This window comes from Paroedura picta, chromosome 2, assembly GCF_049243985.1.
Source record: "Paroedura picta isolate Pp20150507F chromosome 2, Ppicta_v3.0, whole genome shotgun sequence".
Taxonomy (NCBI): domain Eukaryota; kingdom Metazoa; phylum Chordata; class Lepidosauria; order Squamata; family Gekkonidae; genus Paroedura; species Paroedura picta.
The window spans coordinates 186397661-186420054 of record NC_135370.1 but is presented as its reverse complement, the minus strand read 5'-3'; the positions used below and the strand labels follow the sequence as shown (position 1 = coordinate 186420054).

At 50.8% G+C, this 22394-nt stretch overlaps 1 long non-coding RNA gene across 1 annotated transcript; it reads right to left on the bottom strand.

Moving 5' to 3' along the window:
• Positions 1–22108, bottom strand: LOC143828872 (uncharacterized). Its single transcript, XR_013227951.1, has 4 exons — positions 21970–22108; positions 17712–17841; positions 15052–15128; positions 1–575 (listed from the first exon to the last, which is right to left on the bottom strand). It is a non-coding gene; the product is annotated as an uncharacterized LOC143828872 (long non-coding RNA).
• Between the last annotated feature and the right edge of the window lie 286 nt (positions 22109–22394).

Sequence of the window (22394 nt, the reverse complement as noted above, 5' to 3'; positions counted from 1 at the left end):
TTTTATTCAGAAGAGAAACGACTATGTAAAGAAAGAGAGAGACCTACAGTTAGTCTGCAGTAATTCTTCTGTCTGTCCAGCTGCTGTTCTGGAGGCAAGCAGAGAGGAAGTGTGCTCAAAAGTCAGGAAGTCTGCTGTTGAGCCAGTCAGGGCACTGGAGGAGATAATAATCAGGAAGGGTCAAGCCTATCTATGCTAAGTGCACATCTCCTCCGATGGCCCCTGAAGGACACCCGTGACGTTCTGCTCAGTTAGGCCTTCTGCAGTTCTTGCCGATTCCAACAGTTTTAAATCCATCCTGAAATGGGAAGCCACTTCAGAGATGTCTCTGGAGAAACAGAATCCCAACAATGGAAGAAAGTTCCAGAGGGCAGCCATGTTGCTCTGCTGTCTGTCAAGGAGCTGGATTTGAATCCTGCAGCATTTCAGAAACCAGCAACTTTTGCAGGGTGGAAGCTTTCAAGAGACTGTCAGGTGGAAAGTGGATGCCAAAGATGACCCATTCCTGAGAGCCTCCAAGGAAAAGGAATCCAGAGCCAAGAACTCCTTAGATCATGATCTCTTCAGCTGAACGGCTTGGATGGTTAGGAAAGAACATCAGCATTGGGTTATATGTAAATAAACAACAACAACATAACACCAGTCGTCAGTCTTTGGAGCACCGGAGCTCCATGTTTCCTGGTTCAAACAAATTACAAACATGATCAGACTCCAATGGCAACAAGAGAAAGGAATTTTAATTACAAAAACATGACATAATCATGTTGGTTGCATTTAGCCTATTGTGAACAGATTAACTTCAAAATGGTTTCACTTCGTAGTTTAGATAAAAATGCCTTTCCAAGGGAATACATTTTGGCACGCAAATTCTTGGAAGAGGAGGTTGGAGCTGAAGGTATATCAGTTCCTGAAAATCACTAGGAGGCGTCTTCAGGAATGTTTCTCTGTAAGGGCAACTTCTTGTAGTAGCTCCACAAGACTTCAAATAAAGCTAGTTTTTACTTCTCCCTGCAAAGAGTCCTGAGTTGGCTTTGGTGTCTTCATGGGCATGACTTCATGGGTCATGGCAATTAACTTACTACAGCTCCTAGCCCAGGGGAGAGGGAGGCATCCCATGTAAGACGAAACAGAAGGTAAAAGCAGCAGCCAAATACCCTCCACATCTAACAAAGGAGAAGGGGGTATTAGGCCATTCTCAGCTTGGTGACACACTGAGTGAAACTTCACAACAAAGTGCTTAGCATGTGCAGCCATTTGTTTCCTGGCTGAGAAGTCTTAATGTAGCTCTCATCTCCTTAATGTTGAGTTGGCTTTGGCTCAGCAATTCCAAAGTCCTTTAGTCACTGGTCTATCCACAAAAGGTACCGGCATGTTTCAGCACATGCTATAAATTCAGTCTCTATGGAAGACAAACCTGTTCTACTTTGCTTTCTATTGGCACAGGAGATTGGCCAACCTCCATACAGGAGGGCAGGGGGAAGTTCCTGGTGGCAGCAGAGGAGACGACAACCCAGTAATGGCTAAAAAACTGTATGTAGAAAAGTACTGGCTAGACACCAGAGGGAAAATTTAATAGAGTAGTTCAGCAGTGGAAGGGGCTGCCTCAGGAGGTGGGGAGCTCCCCCTCACTGGCCGTCTTCAAGCAGGGGCTGGACAGATCCTTCTCCTGGATGCTGGAGGCTGATCCTGCACTGAGCAGGGGGTGGGACTAGATGGCCTGCATGGCCCCTTCCCACTCTAGGATTCTAGGAGTCTAGTTCAGCAGTGGAAGGGGCTGCCTAAGGAGGTGGGGAGCTCCCCCTCACTGGCGGTCTTCAGGCAGCGGCTGGACAGATCCTTCTCCTGGATGCTGGAGGCTGATCCTGCACTGAGCAGGGGGTGGGACTAGATGGCCTGCATGGCCCCTTCCCACTCTAGGATTCTTGGAGTCTAGTTCAGCAGTGGAAGGGGCTGCCTAAGGAGGTGGGGAGCTCCCCCTCACTGGCCGTCTTCAAGCAGGGGCTGGACAGATCCTTCTCCTGGATGCTTAAGGCTGATCTTGCCTTGAGCAGGGGGTGGGACTAGATGGCCTGCATGGCCCCTTCCCACTCTAGGATTCTGTGAGTCTAGTTCAGCAGTGGAAGGGGCTGCCTAAGGAGGTGGGGAGCTCCCCCTCACTGGCCGTATTCAAGCAGCGGCTGGAGAGATCCTTCTCCTGGATGCTGGAGGCTGATCCTGCACTGAGCAGGGGGTGGGACTAGATGGCCTGCATGGCCCCTTCCCACTCTAGGATTCTGTGAGTCTAGTTCAGCAGTGGAAGGGGCTGCCTAAGGAGGTGGGGAGCTCCCCCTCACTGGCCGTATTCAAGCAGCGGCTGGAGAGATCCTTCTCCTGGATGCTGGAGGCTGATCCTGCACTGAGCAGGGGGTGGGACTAGATGGCCTGCATGGCCCCTTCCCACTCTAGGATTCTTGGAGTCTAGTTCAGCAGTGGAAGGGGCTGCCTAAGGAGGTGGGGAGCTCCCCCTCACTGGCTGTCTTCAAGCAGGGGCTGGACAGATCCTTCTCCTGGATGCTTAAGGCTGATCTTGCCTTGAGCAGGGGGTGGGACTAGATGGCCTGCATGGCCCCTTCCCACTCTAGGATTCTGTGAGTCTAGTTCAGCAGTGGAAGGGGCTGCCTAAGGAGGTGGGGAGCTCCCCCTCACTGGCCGTCTTCAAGCAGCGGCTGGACAGATCCTTCTCCTGGATGCTTAAGGCTGATCTTGCCTTGAGCAGGGGGTGGGACTAGATGGCCTGCATGGCCCCTTCCCACTCTAGGATTCTGTGAGTCTAGTTCAGCAGTGGAAGGGGCTGCCTAAGGAGGTGGGGAGCTCCCCCTCACTGGCCGTATTCAAGCAGCGGCTGGAGAGATCCTTCTCCTGGATGCTGGAGGCTGATCCTGCACTGAGCAGGGGGTGGGACTAGATGGCCTGCATGGCCCCTTCCCACTCTAGGATTCTGTGAGTCTAGTTCAGCAGTGGAAGGGGCTGCCTAAGGAGGTGGGGAGCTCCCCCTCACTGGCCGTATTCAAGCAGCGGCTGGAGAGATCCTTCTCCTGGATGCTGGAGGCTGATCCTGCACTGAGCAGGGGGTGGGACTAGATGGCCTGCATGGCCCCTTCCCACTCTAGGATTCTTGGAGTCTAGTTCAGCAGTGGAAGGGGCTGCCTAAGGAGGTGGGGAGCTCCCCCTCACTGGCTGTCTTCAAGCAGGGGCTGGACAGATCCTTCTCCTGGATGCTTAAGGCTGATCTTGCCTTGAGCAGGGGGTGGGACTAGATGGCCTGCATGGCCCCTTCCCACTCTAGGATTCTGTGAGTCTAGTTCAGCAGTGGAAGGGGCTGCCTAAGGAGGTGGGGAGCTCCCCCTCACTGGCCGTCTTCAAGCAGCGGCTGGACAGATCCTTCTCCTGGATGCTGGAGGCTTATCCTGCACTGAGCAGGGGGTGGGACTAGATGGCCTGCATGGCCCCTTCCCACTCTAGGATTCTAGGAGTCTAGTTCAGCAGTGGAAGGGGCTGCCTAAGGAGGTGGGGAGCTCCCCCTCACTGGCCGTCTTCAAGCAGCGGCTGGACAGATCCTTCTCCTGGATGCTGGAGGCTGATCCTGCACTGAGCAGGGGGTGGGACTAGATGGCCTGCATGGCCCCTTCCCACTCTGGGATTCTAGGAGTCTAGTTCAGCAGTGGAAGGGGCTGCCTAAGGAGGTGGGGAGCTCCCCTTCACTGGCCATCTTCAAGCAGTGGCTGGACAGATCCTTCTCCTGGATGCTAGAGGCTGATCCTGCACTGAGCAGGGGGTGGGACTAGATGGCCTGCATGGCCCCTTCCCACTCTGGGATTCTAGGAGTCTAGTTCAGCAGTGGAAGGGGCTGCCTAAGGAGGTGGGGAGCTCCCCCTCACTGGCCGTCTTCAAGCAGCGGCTGGACAGATCCTTCTCCTGGATGCTTGATGTTGATCCTGCACTGAGCAGGGGGTGGGACTAGATGGCCTGCATGGCCCCTTCCCACTCTAGGATTCTAGGAGTCTAGTTCAGCAGTGGAAGGGGCTGCCTAAGGAGGTGGGGAGCTCCCCCTCACTGGCCGTCTTCAAGCAGTGGCTGGACAGATCCTTCTCCTGGATGCTGGAGGCTGATCCTGCACTGAGCAGGGGGTGGGACTAGATGGCCTGCATGGCCCCTTCCCACTCTAGGATTCTAGGAGTCTAGTTCAGCAGTGGAAGGGGCTGCCTAAGGAGGTGGAGAGCCCCCCCTCACTGGTATTGTCAGTGGGTGGGCCACTTGGGTCTTGTGGGCCTTTGTTTTGGTGTCCTTAGATGTAGCCACTGTGTTGGCATTTGCTGGACCAAAAATCTGTGAGAGTTCAATTGTTTTCTCTCTCTGGTTAAGGATCACTAAACCATTAATTGTTTCCTTCCCGTATCCTCTTGCATGCAGAGTTTCAGTACCCAGCATCTCCTGCTCTTCCTGGATGGAGGCACAGAAGAACCAGAGTCAGGCTGCCTAATAGGAGAGGACATGTCTGGCATTGCCCTGGGATGCTCTTGTCAACATAACAAGAGGAGATGCAGTCCGGTGGAAAAAAGATTTTAAATTCTGCCTTTCAACAATGCTTCATAACTCTGAGTCACCGTCTGAATATGTGACATGTGAACCACTTCCTGCAAATGACAGACATAAATCCAGGCACAAGTGGAGTGAGTTGTCATGGCTTGGAAAAATAGAACCCCTTGACGAGAAGAAGGGGGGCAAATAAAAGGGCCGTATCATGTGATCCGACTCAATGGAGAGAGCCATTGTGCTGGGATTGGTCAGTGGAAAAAGGAAGCCAGGCTGACAAAGAGCACGGTGGCTGGATCAAGGTGGACACTGGCCAGGACATAGCATGGGAGAGGGAGGCAGTGCAGGATTGGGGATCATAGTCACAGCTGTGCCATGGGATTGCCACGAGTTGGACACGTCTTGAAGATGGACAGTGAGGGGGAGCTCCCCACCTCCTTAGGCAGCCCCTTCCACTGCTGAACTAGACTCCTAGAATCCTAGAGTGGGAAGGGGTCATGCAGGCCATCTAGTCCCACCCCCTGCTCAGTGCAGGATCAGCCTCCAGCATCCAGGAGAAGGATCTGTCCAGCCGCTGCTTGAAGACGGCCAGTGAGGGGGAGCTCCCCACCTCCTTAGGCAGCCCCTTCCACTGCTGAACTAGACTCCTAGAATCCTAGAGTGGGAAGGGGCCATGCAGGCCATCTAGTCCCACCCCCTGCTCAGTGCAGGATCAGCCTCCAGCATCCAGGAGAATGATCTGTCCAGCTGCTGCTTGAAGACGGCCAGTGAGGGGGAGCTCCCCACCTCCTTAGGCAGCCCCTTCCACTGCTGAACTAGACTCCTAGAATCCTAGAGTGGGAAGGGGCCATGCAGGTCATCTAGTCCACCCCCTGCTCAGTGCAGGATCAGCCTCAAGCATCCAGGAGAAGGATCTGTCCAGCCGCTGCTTGCATTTGCATTCTAGACGCCTTTCTCCCCAGCACTGGGCCCCCACCGGGAGCCTGGCCTCCTCTCTCTGGTCAACCTTTGGGAAGAGAGGCAGAAGGCTCCCATTAACAGAGTTTTGGGGACACAGAAATGTTTTATTGGGTCAGACTGATGGGGAAATTAGGCTTTTAAAATCCGTTATGCTTCTGGAAGTATCGATCTTTATGAATATTTATATAAATGATAAGCCCACCGAGCCCTCACCTGATTTTACCCACCCCTTTTTACCGTCGCCCAGAAGATGTTTGGGTCCTGAAATTGCCCGCGAGATGACGGAAATTGCCTTCTCGATCATGGGGATGGAGTCAGAAGGCGCTTCAATGACATGGAAATGCTGGAGAATCAGCCAAAGAGTAGCAATTTTCCCCCCTACTGAAATTGATTATTTCTGGTTCTGTGCAGTCATGTTATTTATTTTGATCCGTTAAGTCTGATTGCAGAACATGTTGTCACTATTTTATTATATGTTTTGATTTTACGTGCTTATGTGACATATGTTGGAGACGGCTTCAGAACTTGGAAGATGCAAGGTATAAACTGGTAAACAAACTCTCCTGCTTGATCCAAAACTGCTGGCATTTTTAGACACATCCCTATTAAAGATATTTGCAAGTGTTTTGCCTGCCAAATGTGCCTGTGTGCACACCCACCCACCCACCCACCCAGGCCTCCGCCTGCCTTCTGCACGGACCCTTCTTCTGGCTTCTCCTGAGCTCCAATTCACAGCTCTCAGAAGGGGAAGGGGAACAACCTGACACAAGAGTAGGGAGCTGAGTCAGGCGCCAACCAGCACTGGTCCTTCTGCTCAGTTCTTGGGGACTCACAAACACATGGACCTCAGCAGCCATTCTAGAGATGGCCACCTTCAAAATCGAATTCTAAAGATCGAGCTCTCAGGGAGCCAAAGACTATGGGTATTGGAGGAGACAAAAGAGTTCACAGAAAACCTTGCACATCTCGTGCGTGCCGGGTCTCACAAGGAAAATGCCACAGATGAGAGTTCCCAAATCTTGCAAGCAAGATGCCATTAGGAGTAGGGGTGAGAGTCACTTAGAATGGAGAGAATGGAGACAAGGAAATACAACAGGTCTCCAACAGGTCCTGTCAGACGAACCTGGTTTCCTTTTATGACCAAGTAACAGGTTTGCTGGATCGTGGAAATTCGGTTGATGTCATTTACTTGGATTTTAGTAAAGCTGTTGACAAGGTTCCCCATGATGTTCTGATGGATAAGTTGAAGGACTGCAATCTGGATTTTCAGATAGTTAGGTGGATAGGGAATTGGTTAGAGAACCGCACTCAAAGAGTTGATGTCAATGGTGTTTCATCAGACTGGAGAGAGGTGAGAGGTGACACCAAATTGGGAGGACTGGCAAATACTCCGGAAGATAGAGACAGAGTTCAACGAGATCTGAACACAATGGAAAAATGGGCAAATGAGAACAAGATGCAATTTAATAAAGATAAGTGTAAAGTTCTGCATCTGGGTCAGAAAAATGAAAAGCATGCCTACTGGATGGGGGATACGCCTCTAGGTAACACTGTGTGTGAACGAGACCTTGGGGTACTTGTGGATTGTAAACTAAACATGAGCAGGCAGTGTGATGCAGCGGTAAAAAAGGCAAATGCCATTTTGGGCTGTATCAACAGGGGTATCACATCAAAATCACAAGATGTCATAGTCCCATTGTATACAGCACTGGTCAGACCACACCTGGAGTACGGTGTGCAGTTCTGGAGGCCTCACTTCAAGAAGGACATAGATAAAATTGAAAGGGTACAGAGGAGAGTAATGAGGATGATCTGGGGCCAGGGGACCAAGCCCTATGAAGATAGGTTGAGGGACGTGGGAATGTTCAGCCTGGAGAAAAGGTGGTTGAGAGGGGACATGATAGCCCTCTTTAAGTATTTGAAAGGTTGTCACTTGGAGGAGGGCAGGATGCTGTTTCTGCTGGCTGCAGAGGAGAGGACACGCAGTAATGGGTTTAAACTTCAAGTACAACGATATAGGCTAAATATCAGGAAAAAAAATTTCACAGTCAGAGTAGTTCAGCAGTGGAATAGGCTGCCTAAGGAGGTGGTGAGCGCCCCCTCACTGGCAGTCTTCAAGCAAAGGTTGGATACACACTTTTCTTGGATGCTTTAGGATGCTTAGGGCTAATCCTGCGTTGAGCAGGGGGTTGGACTAGATGGCCTGTATGGCCCCTTCCAACTCTTCTATGATTCTATGATTCTATGATTCTATCTCAACATTGCCCCCGAATGGACTGAGCATCTCCCTCAAGGTCTCTGGTGGAAGGGAGGAATGGGAATCCCATGTCCCTGGTGATCATTCCACGGTCAACCTAAAAGGGAGCTAGTAGGATGTGTCTGTCAATGACTGTTGAATGGGGTGTGTGAGAGATACATAATTGGCATGAGGGGTTTGCCTTCCCCTTTGGGTCGCGACTTGGGGAACCCCTTACTCTGGTCTCTGGTTCTGTTCTCCTTTTTGATCAGGTGGTGTCTGGTTGTTTGGAAGCCACGAGTTTAAGAGAGGCAGCACAAGGTCAGGAGAGAGACTAGGATGAAAGTCCTGCTGAGTACCTCCAAGTCATGAGGATGGGTCAAGGTCATTGTTGTTGGAGTAAGCAATGTCTGGTGTACAAAGTTAACCAGGAAGAGGAAGACCCTGACGGGGGCAGCAAGAAGGCTGTTAGATAGATCAGAGAGTTCAGGACCTTTCTATCTTTTAAGTGTGCCTTTTGTCTGTCCCTAGATTGCTACTCTTAGGGCAATTTCCTCTTTCTTCCCGGATGCTTCCAGTCTGCCTTCTTCTCTTGAGCCAGCTAGATGTAGGAGCTCTATCCTCCGCCTCACCTTTCCTATCCGGAATGTCCTTCCTTAAATAAAACTTTCCTTTCTAAGCTAAACAGCGTCTGCATATCAATGAAATAACTTTGCTATGCTAACAAAAGGGTCATGGGCCCAGGGCAGACGCTAATTAGTTAGACAAAGGAGAATTGCCTGCGGGGGCTCAGTCGGAGCCTGAGGCGAGAGGAGAACAAAGGGGATCCAAGATGGCGACAGGGACGTCGTGCGGAGAAGATCCCACCCACCAAATCTACAAACTGACTGACAGCAATTACCAGCTTTGGCGAGTAAGAATAAAGGCTTTATTAATTGAGAAAGAAATTTATGATGCAATTGAGAAGGACCGGCCGGCCGACACTAACCCTGAGGCCCGCCAGCTTTGGGATAAGCAGAATGCTAAGGCAGCCAGTTTGATTTTTAAACATCTTTCTGACCAAGATCTCTTACGTGTCTTGGATCTTCAGACAGCCAAAGAGATATGGCAGGAAATTGAGAGACTTAATGTGACTGCTTCTGTGAAAAGCAGGTCGTACTTAATTAGGAAGCTTTATTCCATTCGAATGCCAGAAGGGGCAAACCTGAGAGCCCATCTTGATGAAATATTTGCTCTTAAGAAACAGTTATCTTGTGCAGGAAAAATTTTGGAGGATGAAGACTTGAAAGCAATAATAATCATAAGTTTACCAAGCTCATATGCTAATATTATAACTCAGATCGAAGCAAATGAAGAAAAATCTGTGGCAGAAATTATTAATCTTTTAGAAGAATCTTACAAAAATGAGCTGCTTAAGAGAGAAGATTCGCTGTCTGTTAATTCTCTCAAGGCTCTCTCTGTGAAAGACAGGAAACTTGTTTGTTTTCAATGTGGATCACCAGGTCATAAAGCTAAAGAATGTAGATTTCGAGAACAAAGGCCGAATGCTGCTCAGAGGCCCAGAGGCAAAGCAGCCAAATGGTCCCCTGCGGGGAGCCCAAGAGGTGATCTGGGCAGTAATCAAAGCAGAAAGCAAGACAGAGAGGGGAAAGATTTTAAATGCCTAGTGGTCTCTCAGCCTACTCGTCATAGTGATATGAAATATAATACAAATTCTGATACTTGGATTGTGGATTCTGGAGCCATAAATCATATGTCGAATAATCTGAGAAATTTTATAGAATTGGATGAAAGTCAGAAGCAGGAATTGATTGTAGCCAATGGATCCACAATGCTTTGCTTAGGGATTGGGACTGTTCAATTATCATGCACATTACCCACCAGGAGGACCCAAAGAATCCTGATTCAGAATTGCATGTATGTCCCTACACTTGCAAATAACCTTCTCTCAGCCGGGGCCATGGCTGATAAAGGAATGCATGTTTTGTTTAGCAAGACTAAATGCCTAATTAAAGATGGAAATGACATTGTAGCCACAGGCAGCAGAGATGGAAATTTGTATGTGCTGGATACCTGTAAGCAACCAGAAATTAATCTTGTGAAGCAATGCAAACATAGAGACTGTATGAATCTGTGGCATCGCAGATATGGCCACCGAGATAATCAAGCAATAAAACAATTAGCAAGCCAGGATCTAACAAAGGGCTTGCAGATGAAGGGGTGCCCCATTGAACCAGAGCGATGCATATGCTGCCTTAAAGCCAAAGCAACCAGACCCAGCTTCAAAGGGAAAAGTGATTTGCAAAGAGCAAAGAGGCCCCTAGAACTTATTCACAGTGATATATGTGGTCCAATGAGGACAGCGACCCCCAGTGGAAACCGATATATACTGACTTTTATTGATGATTTTTCAAGATATACTGTAACTTACCTGCTCAAAGAAAAGGGCCAGGTATTGGAGAAATTTAAAGAATACCTTGCAATGGCCAGGAACAGGTTCACTACAGATCAGCCACTAGTATTATTTTCTGATAATGGGGGAGAATATATTGGACATGAAATGAAAAATTATCTGGCAGAAAATGGCATAGAACATAATTTCACTGTCCCATATACCCCAGAGCAAAATGGTGTGGCAGAAAGAAAGAACCGCTCTCTCACAGAGATGTGTAGATGCATGCTCCTAGAAGCAGGCTTACCTGAGAAGTACTGGGGAGAGGCAATTAACACTGCTACCTACCTGCAAAATAGACTACCTACCAAAGGTGCTACTGCAACACCCTATGAACTTTGGTATGGGCACAAGCCCAGTGTGAATCATTTAAGGGTGTTTGGATCTAAAGCTTATGCCTACATTCCCAAAGAGAAGCGAGCCAAGCTGGATCTTCGTGCTGAAGAAGGCATTTTTGTTGGCTATGCAGTGGGATGTAAAGGTTACAGGATCCTTAACCCCCAGACAGAGAGAGTGAAGATCTGCAATGCGGTGTACATTGATGAGAATCCTAGAGGCGTGAAAGCTGTGGACATCAGTGAGCCTGCACCAGCAGAAGGGGGTGAATCCTCGCAACTAGAAACAGTGTTCCTCAGGCCTATGGGCAACGCGAAGCAAACTTCCCCGCAACTAGAAACAACGTTTCTCAGCATAGAGGACAACGCAGAACAAGACTCCACTGCAGAACCTCAGGAACCAGAAGGGGTTGCAGAGCCAAGTGTCAGACAATCTTCAAGAACAAACAAAGGAGTACCACCAGAAAGATTCACTTATCTGGTAAAGGCAGAAGCAGCACCTGAGCCTTCCACATGGAAAGACATTGAAAGGATGCCTGCCAAGGAAGCAGCTAAATGGAGAAAAGCTGCAGAAGAGGAAATTGAATCTCTGAACAAGAACCAAACATGGACACTAACAGAACTGCCTCCAGGGAAGAGGACAGTTGGATGCAAGTGGATCTTCAAAACCAAACTCGGAGCAGAAGGGGAAGTACAAAGGCATAAAGCCAGATTGGTTGCCAAAGGATACTCCCAGAAATATGGAGAAGATTATGATGAAACCTTCGCACCTGTGGTGGGACACACTTCAATAAGAATGCTCTTGAGCATAGCTGCAGCAAGAAAAATGCATGTGGAGCATCTGGATGTAAAGACTGCATTTCTTCATGGAGAAATAAAGGAAGAAGTGTACATGGAACAGCCACCAGGATTTGAAAGACACACAGACAAGAATCTTGTGTGCAAGCTGAAAAAAGAGCATCTATGGACTGAAACAGGCTGCAAGATGCTGGAATGAGAAACTGCATCAGCTCCTAACCAAGGAAGGGTTTATGCAAGGCAAAGCAGAACGCTGTCTCTACTCGAGATATAAGGACAACAGATGGACTTATGTTCTGATTTATGTAGATGATCTGCTTTTATGTTATGAGGCCAAGAAAGACTGTGATGAAATAGTCCAGAACTTAAATCGAGAAGTGGAAGTAAAGCAACTTGGAGACATCCAGTACTATCTTGGAATACAAATAGAACGCAGAGAAGATGGGAGCTATCTTCTCAACCAAAAGCAGAAAATTCAAGAATTTCTCAACTTCATGAATATGAAGGAACTTAAGCCAGCGCCAACTCCAATGAAGACGAACTTCTTGGAACAAAGAGGAATCAGTGAGCCTTTCCTCGACAACAAGCAGTACAGGGAAGCAATTGGGAAGCTCCTGTACATCAGCACATTGACACGTCCAGATATTGCAGCAGCTGTTGGCTTACTGTGCAGGAAGGTGGAATCACCAACCAAAAGAGACTGGAATGCAGTCAAAGAACTTACAAAGTACCTGACTGGAACTGCACACCTGAAACTAAAGCTACCAACATGTGACAATCCCAGACTAGTGGGATACATGGATGCCGATTGGGCAGGAGACACTACTGACAGAAAGTCAACAAGTGGACACCTGTTCTACTATGGTGGCGGTGTAATCAGCTGGAGCAGCAGGAAGCAAGAAAGTGTAGCTGTCTCCACAACAGAAGCTGAATATGTATCTGCAGCGGAAGCGTGCAAACAACTGAAATGGATACTGCAACTGATGCAAGACTTTGGGGTAGAAGAACCCAAGCCAGTGCAACTTTATGAAGACAACCAAAGCTGCATAAAGCTTGCACTATCAGAGAAAATCAACTCCAGAACAAAGCACATTGATGTGAAGCATCACCTCGTGAGAAACATGAAAGAAGAGGGGCTTGTTGAGCTGGACTACTGTCCTACGAATGAAATGATTGCAGATGTGCTCACCAAGCCACTCGCCAGAGAGAAGTTTCAAAGTCTACGCAAGAAGATGAACCTTGTGGACTTTGTACACTAGACTTTGAGAAGGGGTGTTGGAGTAAGCAATGTCTGGTGTACAAAGTTAACCAGGAAGAGGAAGACCCTGACGGGGGCAGCAAGAAGGCTGTTAGATAGATCAGAGAGTTCAGGACCTTTCTATCTTTTAAGTGTGCCTTTTGTCTGTCCCTAGATTGCTACTCTTAGGGCAATTTCCTCTTTCTTCCCGGATGCTTCCAGTCTGCCTTCTTCTCTTGAGCCAGCTAGATGTAGGAGCTCTATCCTCCGCCTCACCTTTCCTATCCGGAATGTCCTTCCTTAAATAAAACTTTCCTTTCTAAGCTAAACAGCGTCTGCATATCAATGAAATAACTTTGCTATGCTAACAATTGTGCCCCTGGGGGGTCTCTGTGTTGTGCTTAAAAAATTAGAAGGCTCTGGATATAGTGCAGGGGGTTGGACTAGATGACCCCTGATCCACCTTCCAACTCTATTATGCTATCTTTAACCGCTCCTAGCGGAGCCGATTAAATAAAGCAATAAGGGCTCCGTAGGCGGGCCCTGTCTGGGATGAGGAAGGGTGCCAATAGGCCCCTTCCCCCGTACTGACAATTGGAGGGCCCAATTGGCAGGTGCGAAGCTCTGGCACTGGCAGCCGCCACAACGAGGATCCATGTCGGAAGGTCCAGGTAGGCCGCAAATCGCAGGCCCCCGTCGCCCACTCAGGCCGCCTCACAGGTTGCCCCGCGCCCGGCCATGGGTCCGGGGCCTGCCCCCAGAGAGCTGTGCCACACGACTCCCCAGCCTTGCTAGCGCCCGCTGTATTTAGGTGACAGCGGGCTTATTTACTAGTTATTCTATGATTCTATGTCACTGGAGGATTGTCCCAAAAGAAATTAGTGTATTATTATGAAAATGTGTGGCTGCAGGGAGCGGTGGAATGGACCCAAGGTGGGGTCTCTTGATTATGGTACCATTTTGCAGTTCAACTGCATCCGTCTCTCTGCTTTCATCAAATAAGGACGTGTGTTACAAGACCTTGCCTGTCCTCTCCATTGGACACCAGGGAACAGGCACAACAGCACTCCTCGTTTCCCATTTTGCAAGTAGCTGTTTCAAATTCAGATGTTTTTTTGCTCCCCCCTCCCCCCCCCCACCCAGGACTCTGATATTATTTGAAGTCATTATTCCCTATGGGGAGGAGTTCCAGAGGGATGGAGGAGCCGCCCAAAGGCACCGAAATGGCTGTGCCACTGCTGGCGTCTGTCTCCTAAAGGGCCCCCAACTTTCAACTGAGTTGGGCCTAGAGGTCTAAAGCTATGGGCCCCTGAACAAAGTGTCCCGACCCACCCTCCATTGTTTCATAGGGAGTGTGTTTGGGTTTGTGAAGGAAAAGGGTAGCCAAAGACACAAGTGCCCACCCACAATCACTGACCAGAAGCCTCGCAAAGCAAACAAAGCCAACAAGCCCAAAAACCAGGGGGAAACCAACAGAAGAAGAAGAAGAGCTGTTTTTTATACTCCACTTTTCGTTACCCAAAGGAGTCCCCATGCAGCTTCCAGTCGCCTTCCCTTCCCTCTCCCCACAACAGGCCCCCTGGGAGGGGGGGGGAGGCTGAGAGAGCCCTGAGATTTCTGCTCGGTCAGAACAGCTCTAACAGGACTGGCCCAGGGTCACCCAGCTGGCTGCATGTGGAGGAGTGGGGACTGAAACCCATCTCTCCAGATTGGAAGCTGCCGCTCTTAACCACTACACCAGGGGTAGTCAAACTGCGGCCCTCCAGATGTCCATGGACTACAATTCCCATGAGCCTCTGCCAGCAAATGCTAACAGGGGCTCATGGGAATTGTAGTCCATGGACATCTGGTTTGACTACCCCTGCACTACATCATAGAGAAGCAAAGAACACCATGGCCAGCCTAACAGAATTCATGAACAGCCCAAGAACTCAAGCCACTGCATAGCCCAGGAACCTAAGGCAATGTCCAAACAGAGAACCAACTTGGACAAAGAGCACACCACTGCAAGAGTGAAGTTCAGATCCCAGGATCTAAGACAAATTAATGTGATGCTAAACTGAGATACAGCAAAATTCATGAGGGGGGGGGAGTCCCAGGCGTCTTAAAATGCTGCTCTGGCTATTCCTGGCCTGTGCCAAATATTTCAGGGATTCGGAAGGGCCGGAGAGAGAGAAAAATAAAGGCCTCCTCATCTTAGCTCCTCGTCGGAACAAATCAGCCATTCAAGAAGACTCAAAAGGAAACAGGCCCTCGGATGGGGGGTGGGGGGTGTCATGGCGGAGCTTCCGTCCCAGCCCCGAAGACAGGAGGCCTTTTGTGGGGCTCGTCAAAGCCTCCTGCTTCAGAGAGGGCCTGATCCACCCAGGCAGGCGCTGCACCTTCCCTGTCGCAGGCCCTCCACTGATTCACTAATCGGGATCATAAAAGAGCGGAGGAAATGATTTGCAAATTTACTTACCCGTGATGGGGGAGAAAAGAGGGAGGCAACCGGCATGCAGAATAGAAATCGCTCCCAGGTACAATTTGCGGGAGCTGCTGTAATGCACATTACGGGTTTAATTTTAGCATGTTTCTGCAATATAATAACCTGACGACTCGAAAACCTAAATGCAAATTAAATTTAAATAACCTTTCTTTTTTTATCCTTTTTGGATAATGCCAGGTTTCATAAATATTTAGTGCGGGGGCTCTCCTTTGTTTAAACAGCCAGTCCTTAATTTCGTTTTATCTTTCTATTTATCTGACATTATTGAAATAGTAAAGCATCAACACTTATTTGTGGAGCAGAAGGAGGGGAGGGGGCTGCTGCATCGGCCCCTCCCCCGGCCTTAAGGTGCAGCTGGAGCGATGTCGCATGCATGGGCAGTGGCTGGGATCCAAAGGAGAAGCAGTATTAGGGGCTGCACAGAAGACGGATGTCCAAGAGTCTGAGATCTGGTTAGTGTCAGACTCGCATCCAGGAGACACGAGTTCGAATCCCTCCTTGTGCCACAGATGCTTGCTGGCTGACCCACTCTCTTAGCCTAACCTACCTCTCAGGGTGGCTGTGAGGAGAAAATGAGGTCAGCTGCTTTGTGTCCCCCTTGGGGGGAAAAGGTAGAGGACACAGAAACCCCAGCCCCACTGGATCAGACCAAGATCCATGTGGTCCAGCCTCCTGGTTGTTACTGTGGCTGACCAGAAGCCCCATTGGCAGGGCTTGGAGGGACAGCCGCCCTTCCGTAGCAGCTGAGGGGAGGGAGGGGGCACGGGGGTAACTGTTTGGTTGCTCCTCTAGAGGTCTTCATACCAGGCCCTCGCGAGTGGTCACCTCAGGGCACAACGTAACTTCCAGAGAAAACCAGGGAGTGCCACCACTGCTCTCTCGGAACTGCTGGTTTTCCATAGAGTTCCCAGTGACTTTTTGGGAGGAGTGAAATCACTTCCTGGTTTTCCACAAAAGTGACATCACAACAATGAATCAAGTGCATTTTTTTGGGGGGGGGGAGTTTTGCTGGCCCTCAGAGGAGTGGTAGGCAGGGGAGTGGAGGATGGGAGATCTCCCATGTGCAGTAGGTAACTGGAAGTCACGTGCTGCCTGCCAGAGCTGGAATTCGGACACACCCTGCTTCTGAATATGGGGGTCCCATCCAGCCAGATCTGCACGCACTGGGTCCAGCACCGGCAACCCCACAGTGGGGCAAAGAGGGTCTCCCCAAGGCTGATTTGGCCCAGGGAAACATTGCCAAAGGGAAAGGGTGATGCCCGTCCTCTTCCCGTGCCCCCAGTCCCAATCCCAAACTGCACCACCACCACCCTCCCGTTGTGCTTGGGCCCTTGATTTCTCCCATCTCATAGCTGGCTGCAAAAACAGCACCCGGGGTGGCTTGGCCTAGCATCATGCTCCTCTCCTGTGCGCACCACACCGCTCGGGTAGCAATTGAAGGGCTGGCGGGAGAGACTCCTGCAGCAATTGCTGGACCTGGAAAGAGCTCCGGGAAATGGGGAGGGGTGGAATCTGGAGCCCCCTCCCCACAGGTGCCCCTGTGGCTGTCCACATCGGGCCCCACACACACTGGAGCTGGGGGAACCTGCTGCTCATGTGTGAGAGCAGCACCCACAGGGAGGGTCCTTGCCCCACCCCCAGGCTCCCTGGCAGAGACAGCACCGTGGTGGGATGGTTGAAAGGTCAGACTGGCCTCCGAGACCCAGGTTCAAATCTCCTCGCTGCCATGGAAGTTTTCAAGGCGACCCTTGCTCTCAGCAGTGCCTTCCTCACTGGGCTGGCGTTGTGAGCTTAGCATGAAGCAGGGGAGAGGGACGATAGAAGCTGCTTTGGGTCCCCACTTGGGAATAGGCATTTCATAAATACCTAAATAAATAAACTTAACTGATGGTGTGTGTTCCGTAATGCATGAATCAACAGGGAATCAGTTGTGCAGGAGGGATGAAAAAGGAGATTTGCATGTGAGGAATTGCTAAAATGGCCAGCATTATAACACCCTCGGAGATCAATGGGGAACGGTATTTGTTGTTTGGGTTTGATCTCTGTGTCTTGAAAGGGATACTGTAGTCGAGGAAGATCTGCCTGATCAGAGCCACAAGAATGAGCAGGGGGTTGCCAGACCTCCCCTGAATGGAAAGCCAACAGAATCTGGGGCATTTCTGCTTAGAAATGACAACAACAACAACAAAGGAATTTCAGTTGTGCCTGGGGGGGGGGGCAGAAACTTTCCCTGCCTCTCCCATCACACCAGGACTTCGGGGCAGAGAAGAAAACGGACAGACAGTTGTCTCGAGGAGGGCAAAGGTCAGCACTTTTCACACAAGACAGAATTAACTTGCCAAATTCGCCACTATATGAGGTTGAAGTTTGCCATGGTGCAGATGGCTTTACAATAGGGATGAGATCTCTCAGAGGCTAGGATAATGGAGTAGAACCTCCATGTTCAAAAGCAGTTGTGCATGGAGTACCATTTCCGGGGGACCTCAGGAGAGGGAGGTTTTGCCTCTGAGTCCCCCTTGGGGACGTCCCGAGCAACCTGGAACGGGATGCCCAGTGAAATGGCTCATTGGGCGGAGGCTCGGTGGCTCGGAGGCCGACATGAAGATTTCGCTGGACGAACGAGGAGGTCTTACTTTACGTGCTCCTTCTCCTTCTGCTTTGCTCTCGTCTGTAGTTTGTCATGGCAGAACCTTCTTTAGCTTATTCATCTGCTGTTCTTGTTCTTGTTCTATTCCCTTCTGAGACTGGCCCAGGGTTGTGTACCTGCATAATGATCCACGCAGTTCACAGTGCATTAACAATGGAAACCAATGGGCAAGTTAAAGCATCGATAAAAGCAGCAATATGTTATTGTTAGCCAGAAGGTTCATCCCGGCCGATGAGTTGGTTTCGGCAGGCAGGAAAGGCTGGACAAAGGGCGAATGGCAGACTGGGGGAAGTGGCTGGGGGTGGGGGGGGGGCACAAGAGTTTAGGTGCTGGGCTGCCCCGACCGGGGAGGTGGGGAGCCTGTGGCCAAAGCCCTAGCCAGCTTTCTTCCTTATAAGGATGAGGATCTGCAGAATCCGGAGTGAGTCCGGCCTCCATGCAAAAAGCACCTCCAAGGTGGCCAGCCCTGGGGCAGGCAGGCAGCCCAGGCAGCAGGGGTGGAAGCAGAGCTACCCAATCGAGTCAATTCTCCCCCCTCCCCCCGGTACATCCAGGCTGCCATTGCTGCTTGGGGAGGGAGGAGGAGGGGCTTGTGGTACAAGGGCACCCTGATGACTTTTGGAAATTTCACTCCACAGCCACACTGGGATGGCAGTTCTGGGCACACAGGAGGGACCTCTGACAACAACTCACTCACTTGACAGATGTGTGCTTTATAGAATCATAGAATCATCGAATCATAGAACCATAGAGTTGGTAGGGGCCATGAAGGCCATCTAGTCCAACCCCCTGCTCAACGCAGGCTCAGCCCAAAGCATCCTAAAGCATCCAAGAAAAGTGTGTATCCAACCTTTGCTCGAAGACGGCCAGTGAGGGGGAGCTCACCACCTCCTTAGGCAGCCTATTCCACTGCTGAACTACTCTGACTGTAAAAACTTTTTCCTGATATCTAGCCTATATTGTTGTACTTGTAGTTTAAACCCATTACTGCGTGTCCTCTCCTCTGCAGCCAGCAGAAACAGCATCCTGCCCTCCTCCAAGTGACAACCTTTCAAATACTTAAAGAGGGCTATCATGTCCCCTCTCGACCTCCTTTTCTCCAGGCTGAACATTCCCAAGTCCCTCAACCTATCTTCATAGGGCTTGGTCCCTTTGCACCTCTCCTGCTGTGGCTGTCAGGCTGAAAGCTGGCGCTTGGTGCCTCTCTTTAGCAGGCCCGAAAGGAGCCGTCCCCACCCCGTTTGGCCATGCAGAAGGCAAGTCCCACCATCCCAAAGGGAACCTTGGCGCTGCCTGCAATGTGCTCCCTGCACCCTCTGGGCCTCGAGCAAACAGCCCAGCCTGCCTCACATGGTGGGCGAGGCATCGTGTCCTTCCCTGAATGCCTGGCCAACCCCTGCCTGACGAGGGCAGCTAATCCCCTGCCTTATCTCCGGCAGCAGGGAGCCCCCTTCCACCCTGGGCGGCTCCTTCCTGGTCTGCAGGCCTTTGTGCTCAGCCGTGATGGATGCTGCCTCCGGCTGAGGCTGGGCGGGAACCAAAGGGGGACAAAGGGCTGAGCACGCAGTTCCGCCGGCGGAGTCTGTCGGCGGGGCCACGGCCGGCCTCCTTGGAGCAGCGAGGAGGCAGCTTGGTTTCATTTGCTTAAATAACATTTATGTTTGGGTAATGAGGCAGACTAATCGGAATAAATGCCTTTCCCTGGACATTTCGGTCATTCCAACTGCAGAAAGAGCTCCAAATGCCAAAGCCACCCATTACGGGCGGGCTGGAGGGGAGCGGGAGACACAGATCAGAATTTCAAAGAGAGCCCCCTCCCACCCCCCACCCCCCTAGCCCCCAATAAAATTGGCCGCTTAAACAACTGAGCTGCCAGATGTGCCTCAGCCCTCCACGCAGATAACACAGGAAAAGGAAGGCTCACCATAGAATCCCAGCAGGAAAACAAGGACCCGTCCAAGGCAATGTTCTTGAACTAACAATATATATTCCATTTTAATACAATTTTTATATATACAAAAAGAATCAACCATAACAGTATTCTAGATAATTTCCATTTTCAATTTCTTCAGTGGTTGAGTCCCCCAATATAAGATGGTTGTAACAATAGTGAAGGTTAGTCAGTGTGGAAAAATCCTACAGTCTTTCCTTATGTTAGTTTTTATAGAATCATAGAATCATAGAATCCTAGAGTTGGAAGGGGCCATACAGGCCATCTAGTCCAACCCCCTGCTCAATGCAGGATCAGCCTAGAGCATCCTAAAGCATCCAAGAAAAGTGTGTATCCAACCTTTGCTTGAAGACTGCCAGTGAGGGGGAGCTCACCACCTCCTTAGGCAGCCTATTCCACTGCTGAATTACTCTGACTGTGAAAAACTTTTTCCTGAGATCTAGCCTCTATCGCTGTACTTGAAGTTTAAACCCATTACTGCGTGTCCTCTCCTCTGCAGCCAGCAGAAACAGCATCCTGCCCTCCTCCAAGTGACAACCTTTCAAATACTTAAAGAGGGCTATCATGTCCCCTCTCAACCTCCTTTTCTCCAGGGTCTGCCACTGGGGGGTCTGCCACAGTGTATCCCTCCACGCTGCCCCCCTGCGAAAGGGCTCTCTCCAACCAAGGTCCATGGGGGGGGGGGGCTACAGGGAGCAAGAACTGGGCAAGAGGCGTCATGAGACCTCCCCATGTGCTGTGCATGGAGACATCAGACCAGAGCCTGGCATTTTTTTAAAACACGGGCTGCTCTGTTCCTCCGCCTCTGTTTTCACCCCCTTTTTCGTTTTTGAATAGCTGCCTGGCTCTATTTTTTCCATCTTTGCATTTTATGATGTATCATAGAATCATAGAATCATAGAGCAGGAAGGGGCCATACAGGCCATCTAGTCCAACCCCCTGCTCAACGCAGGATCAGCCCAAAACATCCTAAAGCATCCAAGAAAAGTGTGTATCCAACCTTTGCTTGAAGACGGCCAGTGAGGGGGAGCTCACCACCTCCTTAGGCAGCCTATTCCACTGCTGAACTACTCTGACTGTGAAAAACTTTTTCCTGATATCTAGCCTGTATCGTTGTACTTGAAGTTTAAACCCATTACTGCGTGTCCTCTCCTCTGCAGCCAGCAGAAACAGCATCCTGCCCTCCTCCACGTACACGAGAGGCAAAGCCCGTTGCATGCAGGAATGCAATGGACAGGGGTGGCAGCTATGGGGCAGCCCTGCCAGTGAGGAGGGCCATCTCCTGCGATGTCCTGAAGTGGGCCTGACCCTCCTTCCACTGCTCCCTGCGGGGGGTCTGGGACAGGAGGCTTGAGGGGCAGCAGCAGCACTGGCAAGTGGCCCAGCTCTCCCCCCCCCCCAGCTTACCTTTGCAAAGTGGGTCAGCAGAGTGGGCTGAAAGAAGAGGAATCATAGAACGACAGAGTTGGAAGGGACCTCCTGGGTCACCTAGTTGCTTCCACAATGAGCTCTGCTCAGCATGTTCCCTTTATCAGCCTGGTTAGCTGACTCACCCCTGAAGCCCAGGAGCTGCTTCTCTGCGGCTGAAATGACCCTGCTGATGGCCCTTGTGCAAGTGAGGCCGTGACAAACCACCGCAAATCTCTCTTGCTTCGATGCCGGACCATCCTTGGATCTCCAATCAGATCATTCAGACCATGAATGATCAACTGTGCAACTTGGGGGTTTTGCAACTCTGCAGCATAGTTTTGAGTGCTTAAAAAAACAGCTCCCTCACCCCCCCCAAACCCTCCCAAAACCATCTCTCTCCCTCTCTTCTCTCTTACGTTTACAACACCTGCAAGCTGCAGAAGGAAGGGCCGACTGTCTTTCTAGACTCATAGAATCACAGGGGCCAAACAGGCCATCTAGTCCAACCCCCTGCTCAGTGCAGGATCAGCCCAAAGCATCCTAAAGCATCCAAGAAAAGTGTGTCTCCAACCTTGGCTTGAAGACGGCCAGTGAGGGGGTCTTTAATGTAGGCCCCAGGGCACGTACGTTATATGCCCGAAGGGTCTGTACAATCTGCTGCTCTTCTGGATCCCACCAGCCGGGCTGCATGACGGCCGCTGATGGCTCTTCTGGCAAGCTGTGAAGGGTGAGGAAGGGAGCTGGGTGTTCAGCCGAGAGGTCGAGAGAGAGAGAGAGAGCGGAATCTGGAACGGGCCCTGCTGTCATGAACGGGCTCCTTCCAGTCTCTTGAAGCTAGCAAAAGCCCAGCGCTCCCTGCCCCCTGGCTTGGACGTGAACACACCTCCTCACACACACACAGAGAGCCGCACTGTTTCCATCGTGCTGCCCAGCCCCCCAGGAGTAGCCCTGGGCCCCGGTTTTCAAAGGGGACTTTGATTATCAGTGAGCTGCAAGAGCAAATGGGAGAGGCTCTTCGGGGTGCTGGCTGAGGCTGCCGCCTGAGCCTGGAAAGATTTCCATGGTGACACGTTGAGCCTCACAAAGGTGAGACCGGACCACAAGGGCTTGGGCGGAGGGGGGGGGGGAGAACAGGAGGAGCCCGAGCAGGCTCTGAGGAAGGGGCAGAAGCAAGGGGCCGTCTTGCAGACCTGGCTCCGAGGAGGTCCGTGGGGGCGGCCTGGGGTCTTCAATGAGGGCCAGAAACCTCTCCCGGCCCTTCACTCCGTGCTTGAGGACCCCAGAGAGTCCCCGACACAAGGGCACCCT